We start from the raw sequence: 9,998 nt of genomic DNA, 5'->3' as shown, positions 1-9,998 counted from the left end.
GGAAATGGGCATGGAAATCTATGGTCCATCCAAAACTATTTTCTTTATTTGCACACTATTATGGATAAAATCCTAAGGGTGGGCCTTGGCGCAATAGTTAGGTTGCTCCATTGCAACTTAGGTGACTAGGGTTCAAATCTTGGAGACAGCCTCTTTGTATGTGTAGGGGTAAGGCTGCATACATCGGTCCCTCTCCAGACCTCACATTGGTGGGAGCCTCATGCACTGGGCTACCCTTATTATGGATAAAATCCCCACCATCAACCACCCGAGATGCAGAGTTGATGAAATGATTCCAAGTTCTGGTGAATTATAAAAGAAAGTTTTTTGTTTTTTTTTTTTGTTAAAAAATGTTCATGTGGTATGTTTACATTTCAGGGTATGTTTAAGTCAATTTATGAAAACTTAGGGTATAGTCTTATACCCTTGTATTAAACACTAAGACTTCCCCTCTCTTTTCAAAATAGATTTGGACCTCCCCCCTCTCGTGATGTCACTGGACAAAAACTTGGGTAGAATCAGGTTGAGTGGTTTGTGACCCACTTGGGTAGAATTAGTTTGCATCGTATCAAAAATGGGTCTGACTTGGTTTGATGGTGGACCAACACAACCTGAATCCAACCATTTGAACTAGGACTGGACCCACCAACCCAAACTCAGAAACCTGGTTGGGATGGTGGGTCAGGTCAAGCAATGTCAACCCTAGATGCCATCCATTACCAAAGGGGGGCTGTTGTTATGGTATGTGAAAAATAGACAAGTCTTAAGGGACAAAAACAATCCATGTTCTACTTCTTTATCTATATAATCAATTGGTAACTGATTATATATATTCAGCTATACAGTAAAGCCTTTATCTTTCGTAGTTTCACATATCTATATCTACTCATTATTTTAGAAAGCACAATAAGAAGATTACCTAGGCTGCAGGCCATTTTGACAACTTTCTGTCCATACTTCCTCTGTTTATATCCATACATCCACATCGCTTTTTGTTTGAAAACAAAATCTTGGTTCTCTAAGCTTCCTCCTCACCTTTACCTTACACTTATCTGAAGATGAATTTCTCCACCTGCAACATTCAAAATAGTAATTAGTAATTAAATTCTTCTAGAGGTTGAAATTGATGAGCATAGAAACTAGCTCATTCAAAGTTTCTCCATTTGAAGAATAAGACATCTATATCCTAATTTGGAAGGATATTCAACAACACTTAGAGCTTGTAATGCCATAGGACAATAGCATCTACACCATAATTTAGGATGACACAAACCCAAATATCAATAATAATGGACCAAATTCCTGATCTCATCATTACAAAATTAAGGTAATTCAGCAATTACATATGGTCCACTTCCAATTTCCAAATATAAAGAGATCATACAGAAAAGAATCCATTATAACAGAATCATGATCATCAAGCTGTTAGGTAGGCCAATTAAAGGAAGTTTTGGACCCAAAATCAATCTTCAGGGAGGTCAAACATTAATGGTGGAGAACTCAAGATTTTTAGTAGTTCTCTTTTCTTTTCCACCAATAAATCATATATTTTTATTCTTAAATATGAGGCAATGGATTTCTCCTTAAGATTAACCTCGTAAAAGTTCTGATTTCAAAGATTTTTGATTTCATATTAAAACAACATGAAATGATACTTTTGCTTCTATGTTTTACGACAAAACTAAGTTCAAGTATAGAAGTCCATAATTTGCCCCTTCTCCCCTTTAAGTTGCCATTAAAAACAATCGTATTCTCCATGAAATAAATGTTGTTGCTAAAATTTAATGTACGCATTTGAAATGATATTTTAACCTACTAAACAAGGAAAATAAAACATTAGTAGGTACATAATAGAAATGACATATATATCACATAAGATGGATATCATGATGTTTTATTTAATTATTTATTTTTGGATCAATCATAATATCTAGAGAGTTTCCTTAAATGTTCAGAAATCAGAATAACAAATTTCTCCCAACTATGAGCCCAACTAAAGGAAACTAGAGAACCAGTACAAGCAACTAATCTAAAACATCAAAAAGGCTTCGGTATTTTGAGTTATAGTATTGGTGCCTTAGAATTTGACTTATCTTTTCTTTAATGCGACAACCAATCTTAAAAAATGCATCATACCTTGGAAAATTTATAGTATTATCACATGAACTTGGAAAATGGAAACAAAGAAATATATTTACATGACAAAACATTCGACTTCAATGAAAGCTTGTGATATTATATTTTATCAAATTTCATCAATGATTAAGACTGATTATATGTATCTTGAACAGTAGAGCAACCACAAGAGCAATTGCAATTCTCAGCCATCTGTTCTACTGGAACTTCATAGTTCTGACACCAGGGAGACCTAACCAATGCATATACCATTTTTTTTCCTGAATAGGAAAGACATTCACATTACAAGTCAAAAGGAAAATACACAATTAAAACCCCAATAAGATTAAGAAAGAACACCTCTACAGATAAAGTAAATAATCCAAGTTAAAGATTTATATAATGAATACCTATCAACAACAGGTATAGGTGTAGGATATTGAAGGGGATGGGAATCTTATTTCATCTGCAAGAAAGTTGGGTAAAATTTCAAAAATGTTTTTACTCCCATTTGGGAATTCTATTCCCAATTTAAAAAATTGCATTTTCAAGGTTTGTTCTTGTAACCAAACCGGATCAAATCTGAAACCAAGATTAGGGAGGGGTATACCTGATACGGAATCCACGCAAAAAAGTCCCCCAATGTAGGTGTTTACGCCCAAAGAGTGTACCAAATCCTCCTTCCACTGAAAATGACACAGCTTAGGATGAAATAGGATCAACAGGTAGTTCTTCACCAACTTGTGATTCTTCAGCAAGAATCGAATGCGGTAGTGAGCACAGGTTCAAATTGTTTCTTCTAGCAAGAAACAATATCAAAATCAAATCTTGATCAGATCCAAGAACTGGAGATCGAACAGGGTAGGGCAACAAGAGCAAGAAGAAAAAGAATTGAAGGCAAGATTAGTCTAACTGAGTTGTCTTCTCTCTGTGTTGTGTCTGGTGTCTTTTTCATGTTCGCCCTGCTCTCTATTTTATAACCTTAAAGAGACAACCTTCTAATCTGATTAGGAGTCTTCTGATCCAAATCTTTATTTGGATTTGAACTCTTTAAGTGATAAGTATAATCCCTTATCTTATCTACAGTTAAAGATCAGCTTATTCCTAATCAAATTAAGAGTTTCTGATCCAAATCTTTATTTGGATTTGGACTCTTTAAGTGGATAAGACTTATTCTCTTATCCTTATCTACTAGTCCAAACCCAAATCCGCCCGTATTTAATTAATTCAATTAACCCAGTTCGAAATGGGCTTTTAAGCCCATTAAGCTTTCAGGCTCACTTTCTTTTAATGCTGGTTAGCTTGGTTCTCTTTGTATGGAGTGAGACCCTAACATTGATCTACACATCAGTCACATGAGTTCAGCTTAGCCTCTGTTACAAGGCTTGACCAAATTCATTACTGAATACAGTGAACCCCTGAGTCTATCACCATGGGCTCTTAATGGGCCCAAGATTTACGCTAAATGGTCCTTGGGTCTAGTCATCTTATGAAGGCCCAAGGACTGTGGGCAGATGCAAGATTAGCCCCATCAGGTATAACCCTCAATGGTCTTACACTTAACCTCTCAACCCTTAATGATCAAACACTGCTCGACAAGAGAGGACCTCTCCCTCGACTGCAAGGTATAGTGCTGCACTTTCTGCTCACATGGATCCCAAGAATTAAAACTTTTTGCAAACAATTTGAAACTATAATATATAAGTATATCTTTATATAAATATATTTTGCAAAACCAAATTTCAAACACATTTGAAATCCACTACCGACAGTTTAGGTTTCCATCAGAGAGAATGCATTTTCTCGATCATTCACTTTGTCCGACAAAGGGGCTGATTTTGTCACTATGATCACTACTCAGATGAATTCTCAGATTATTCCAACATACCCAGGTTTTGACCCCCTCTAAGGATCTCACTGATTGGCACATCAAAGACAACCTAATCCGACACCTAGTGCAATATCATAATCGAATCTAGGGGTCAGGTGTAACATTCCAATTTTGCCAATCTATTTCCAAAGTCCAGAACAACACTAGAATCACTACAAGAAAAATGACTTTTAGCGACAGTTTTGATTGCCACTAGAAACTTTATCGGAGTTGGCAAAGTGCTACTAAAAAATGTGTCTGCTATAAATTTCTAGCGTCAGTTTTTATATCTGCCGGTATAAATGTAAAACTACCTCTAATACTGGTGTGACTACCATTAAAAGTCTTTTTAGTGGTAGTTGCAACTAAAAAGCATCATCAATGAGAGGAAGATAAGAAATTTGGGATAGTGAACCCCATTTTGAGTCAAATTGAATTGAGCCTTTTGCAGATTTGTATCCATGACTGGCTTTCAACCGGTTCTTGTCAGCTAAGTAATTCTTTTCTATAAATCTGGAAGCAGACCCACCTGTGTCCTGGACTGTGTGTATCCTCCTTATATACTTGAGCAACAAAAATGCATAATTTGGTGTTACCTTCCTAGGTCCCTTGGGAACTTTTAAAAACTTATGTTACAAAATCAAACCACTCATCCAAATCAATCACAACACCCATTCTTTCAATTCATTCTTTAGGGAATATATGCTCTTCCCATAGTAAGAATTATCAATTAAAGGAAGACCAGAAATCTGAGAGAGTTTCCCATTCAGAATCCCAAAGAATTGAATATGAAGCAGCCCCATCTCTGCTTAATGTGGTTACTTCGGCATCTAGAGGTACATTAAAGTTGCTGACCAGCAATATGTATATCTTTTGTAAATGCACTTCCACTCCGAGTAACATGAGCTCCATGCGGTAACTGACAACATCCTGCCCATAGTATTTCACATACATTAATGCAAGGATATCTCTTGCCGGAACATGTAACATAAAAATAGATTGATCAGCAGATTTGTAACCTTGGGAAGTCTTCAATGTTACTTTTTGTTTAAGTTTCCCTGTGATGTCACCAAAAAGCACATCCCTCTCATTCAAGTACCTGATAAATTTCAACAATGGAATTGCAGCTTCCTTAGTTAAACTAGTAAATTCGACAAAGATATAAGGTATTCAATGATAAGTTGGCATGCTTCTGCTAATCCTGACCAAACACCAATGCACTTTAGATCACTCATGTATAAACGTAGCCTGTTATCATAAAAGCTTTCGTCAAGAATAGGAAACTTCACGTGAAAATCATGCATTCCAACAAAAATAGACTTCTCTTCTCCATTGGATAGGAAACACTAACTATGCGACTTATAGCCTGAGCAAGTTTTCAACCATCTCCTTGCTTTTGTGCTTTCATCGAACAACTTTGGCAATGCAACAGATTTAGTCCTCAAATATCTGATCCAATCCAAAAGCAAGGAAACTAATTCCTTTTTCAAGTTGAAAAATTCAAATCACAGAATAGCATCACCTAGGAATTTAGGAATATCAGTAGCTTTGATATATGATTTAACAAAGTCATAAAGCATCTCCATTGATGTATGTTCACCAGCAAAGTTAGCACTTTGTCCATATTGCTCCCCCAATTCATCATAACTTCCTGGCCATGGATTCGAGCCCAAAAGGTTCACCCATTTACTACCTTGTGCTGGGACAAGGATCTGCTTGCTATTCGTTAATCCTTATTACATCCCCAAATGAATTGACAATAGGAATGGACAAACAAATTTGAAAGTCTCCAGTTTAGTAATAAATTTCTTACAAAGAGATAAGTGAAAATAGGTCGAGCAAAATCAAACAAAGTGATTTATTGTATTCTTGCAATATGGTGCAGCCATGAAATAAGAGCATCTCTTCTAGGAAGCTTTCTGAGTGCCATTTGAATGGAATTGGACAATAAAAACATCTTCCTGCAACCTAGTTCCATGTTCCATTTGTTTACCTAGTTCCTTGTATGTAATTACAAATTCTAGAGAGGGATCCACATCCGGCAAGTATTCATTGTCTTCAGCATTCTGCAAAATGATTAGAGAAAGAGAAAAAAATATTTATAAGAAATTAAGAACCCAACAAATTTCTAGATGCTTGGTTTGATTGAATATTAACCCACTATACCACTTGTTTGAGTTTGATTGAATCTTTAGGATGGAAAAATAAGAATCATCAAATCATAATCATATAGCACCAACATAAAAAGATTAAAATAATCCAAGGTCTTAAACTTTTGCAGTGATTCTTTAGAGAGAGAGAGAGAGAGAGAGAGAGAGAGAGAGAGAGACCTGAATGAGCTCCATGAGGAAGTAGACATTTTTGTTGTAGAGCTCTATGAGTGTGTTGTTGGAGCCAAAATCCTGAAAAAAAAAGATAATGGATGTTATCTTGCTAACGTCACAATCTTATATACATATATCAAAATTAATCCATGAAAGAACCCTGAAATATGAAACTAGAAGCCGCTGGACCCTAAAACAATGGAAGGAGGAGAGATAGCAATTTTTGAGGCAACACTCTAGGTTGCGTTGGTCCCATCTGCAAGGATCGCGGGTCTTCTAGAGAAGATAGTTATAGAATTAACTTGCTGAGACTTTTTAGGAGTATCTACAGTATTCTTTTCTACTGCATCAATGTAGAATGGAAGTTCTCCAAGACACGGATAAGAGATTTCTAATTATCAGGCACTACATGGAAATCCACTTAACAGAGGAGGTTATAGCTCAGTTTTGTTGAATGGTCTGACAACATCAATGAGTTGGACCCAATTCCATAGACAACATCAATGAAGAAGATGAGGAAGAGACAGAGGAGGAAGAAATCTCTACAGTCATGTTGATGATCAATTAGGAACCTAACAATAATAGCAAACAAGAAAGCATATAAGTAAACACATCTAGAATGCCAATCTTGGAATTGTACGTTGAGACACATTACCTCTACACCTCTTAAAAGTAAATCCCGATCATTGTTTAGCATGTCTTGAAGATTTTGAGGAAGTACGGATATTACCCTTCCCACCCGGTATTGTACATCACTACATGCTCTAGTTACCCTTTCAAGGTTATCTTCTATTCGCCTAAGTCGTTCATCTCTGTCCTCATGCCCACAACCTCCTCTTGTTGATGTAGACTCTGATCCTCTATTTTTACAATTCATGCTCAGAGTGGAAGAAGTAACGCCTAATCCATATGTTCACACGTACCCATGTCGTTCCATTCCAAATATTTGATCAAAGTCATTGTCATTAGGGACTGAGGACCCACCAGAAGTCGTAGCCCATTGTGATGCTAGGTTCTCTAATTGTTCCTACAAAAGACAACATAATTGTTGTGAGGCTAATATGGGATTTTTATACTAAAACATATAATTAACATTAGATACGTGTGTGTGTGTGTTCACTAGTTCAATAAACAACCATTGCCCTTCCTAATTCTGCATCTACAGGCGCCCCATCTTTCCTTCTATGTGTTTTAATCCCCACAACTCCCTTATTTGGTTGTGCCCCATCACCAATTTCCTGCATCTATATCCATACTAAGCATTAGACATTATCATCATTACTCTTGGTCCCCCCAGAGTGTGCATATTTTTGTTGGGATCGATTTCCTCTAGCTATAGCACTCCGTTTCTATAATTTTATAGAAACTACAAGTGTAAGGCCATGTATATTGTGACACTCAAACAATATAGGTTAATCAATATAATTAAGAGATAATACCTTGCCCTCATCAGAGTTCCAAAAAGCGACAAGAATCTGCCATTAATTGCTAGGAACCCTATTTGGGCAATTCCGCATTGCCTCATCAGGGGTAACTGGATCATAGTACATGGCTTTCAAATCTGACTTGTAATACCCACTTTCTACCTTTATTGTCTATCTCAAATTTACCCTACAAAGAACATATTTAAGCCAATGCATTAGCGATTAATGTATGAATTCAAACAAATAAGCAAACCTAAATTAAAAAAAAATCATACCAGTACAAGGTTCCAAATGTCCTCCTTACGTGGAGTTGGAAATGAAGTCCAATGCTTGAAACCCAGAGGACAGAGATCCCTGTTCCTTGCAATTGTCCCCATAAACTTAACTAATTTCTTTGAATTTTCTCCAATTCCTTGGCCTAATTCATTTAATGTTATGGGGATTTTTTCTCTTGTTGGCAAGTTCCAAATGTCAACAGCTCTTTATGGGGCCCCTGCCCCTCCTTTGCACTGAGGCATTGACGGGTTTGTCGAAGCCCTCAAAATTAGTACTAGTCCCACAATAAAATATTTGCAGTAAAAGTGGTTCTAGGTCGAATCCCACAGGGAGCAAATCAGTAATTTCTTAGCCGAATGGATAAAGTAATTGTGTGGGAAAATTAAATAACTAAAATTAAAAGAATAACAAACTAAACAAACAAGAGAAAATCAGTCTTACCGAATTCTGGTTCAAGGGTTCAGGTTGAATCGATTGGCCATCGATCCTAGGTACAATTCAGCATTCTTGCAATTCAAGCATTTAACCTTAGATTTACTAGGATAGCCATAATAAACTTTGTGTTTTCCTAATTCAGTTGACCAAACCCAGCATTCGATCAACACTTATCACCACTCAACTGGGTACGATAGCGTTCCATGTTAAACAATGATAGCATTAAGATTTGTAAAAACAGTTAAACCATAATAACAATAATTGAGATAGCTGCAATTACTGAATTTTGTTCCATCGATTCTTTTAGGTTGAACCATGTTAAAACATTGGTCAAAGGCTGTCACGAACAATTGACCAAAAAAGATATCAACCTAATTGCTATTTGTACCATTATTCGTGACAATTACGGATCATCGAAATCATGGATAGCAGTAGGAAAATCAACATTAATTCAGTTTATCAGACTAATTAACATTAACATCCAATAAAAATGTGCACAAGAACCAATGAATACTTGAATTAAAAAGAAAAAAAATAAAGTAACTACAGAACCTCACAATGACACAATCGAATCTCCCCCTTGAACCAGAAAAAAAGAAGCTTAACTGCTCATGATCTACGCAATCTCCATGCTTTGCTTCTCCATGGCCGAACTGATATTCTTGAGTTGCTTGATGCTTGATTGCTGGATGATTGAGTGATTGCTATAGCTGGTTCGCCCCCCTCTTTATATAGTCAAAGGAGATGGCTGTTTTTCAACTCCTTCTAGGAGATCATCTTATCCTTAGGGAGTTTTGATCTTATCTTGAACTAATCCTATCCTATCTTTTATCTAATGCTCTAATCTCAATCTTCTTATCTCTCTAGGATTACATTCAAGACTTTAGATCTGATAAAACTCTCTCCTTGGAGATTACATTCGAAATTCGGACTCTTAACTCTTGAATTCAAGTTGGGCTGCTTCAAGGTACTTCTGCGAGTTGGGCTTAAGTTGTGAAATGGGCCTGACTATGAACTTGCTCCGACTTTGGGCTCGTTTTCGTACTCGATTCGGGCCGAATCTATCAAAACCCAAAACATAAAAGTTGTAGGCATTCCTTTCATCTTTCTAATGCTTCTTGAATTGTCTAATTCGGTGTCCGGAATTGAGAGTTAGGCCCAGATTACTAACTGTCGCTGAAACTGTGCAAAATCACCCGATTTGCCCTGTTTTCTTCCAATTGCCTTGTTTATTGCCTTGAATCGAAATACAAGAGTAATGAATCCATTTAAGTGCTAAATAAATGTAAAAGAATGAATATTAGGGATAAAATTAGGGTTCGTTTTGGTCTCATCAAATCCTCCCACACTTAAACTTTGCCCGTCCTCGGGCAAGGCAAAAACTCAAGTAACACAAGAGAGACTAACTATTGATTTTCAATCTTTATTTTTCTCTACATGAGGCCTGGTTCATTTCATTATTTAGTTCAGACTTGGTAACCTTTCCCTTTTCATTTCTTTCTCTCCTATTTCTTGTCCAAGAGTGATCGCAAATCACCATTCCTCATGATCCCA

The 9,998-nt window shown here is 36.5% G+C and overlaps 1 long non-coding RNA gene across 1 annotated transcript; it reads right to left on the bottom strand.

The window, feature by feature from the left end:
* Positions 1-943: 943 nt before the first annotated feature.
* LOC148865400 (uncharacterized) lies at positions 944-7,090 on the bottom strand. The gene is made up of 3 exons (XR_016109751.1): positions 6,965-7,090; positions 6,316-6,387; positions 944-1,072 (listed from the first exon to the last, which is right to left on the bottom strand). It is a non-coding gene; the product is annotated as an uncharacterized LOC148865400 (long non-coding RNA).
* Between the last annotated feature and the right edge of the window lie 2,908 nt (positions 7,091-9,998).

Source organism: Nelumbo lutea, chromosome 3, assembly GCF_056320005.1.
Source record: "Nelumbo lutea isolate HS-2025 chromosome 3, American lotus-T2T, whole genome shotgun sequence".
NCBI lineage: Eukaryota > Viridiplantae > Streptophyta > Magnoliopsida > Proteales > Nelumbonaceae > Nelumbo > Nelumbo lutea.
Note: the sequence above shows the minus strand (reverse complement) of the source record. Positions and strands in the feature narration are given on the sequence as shown.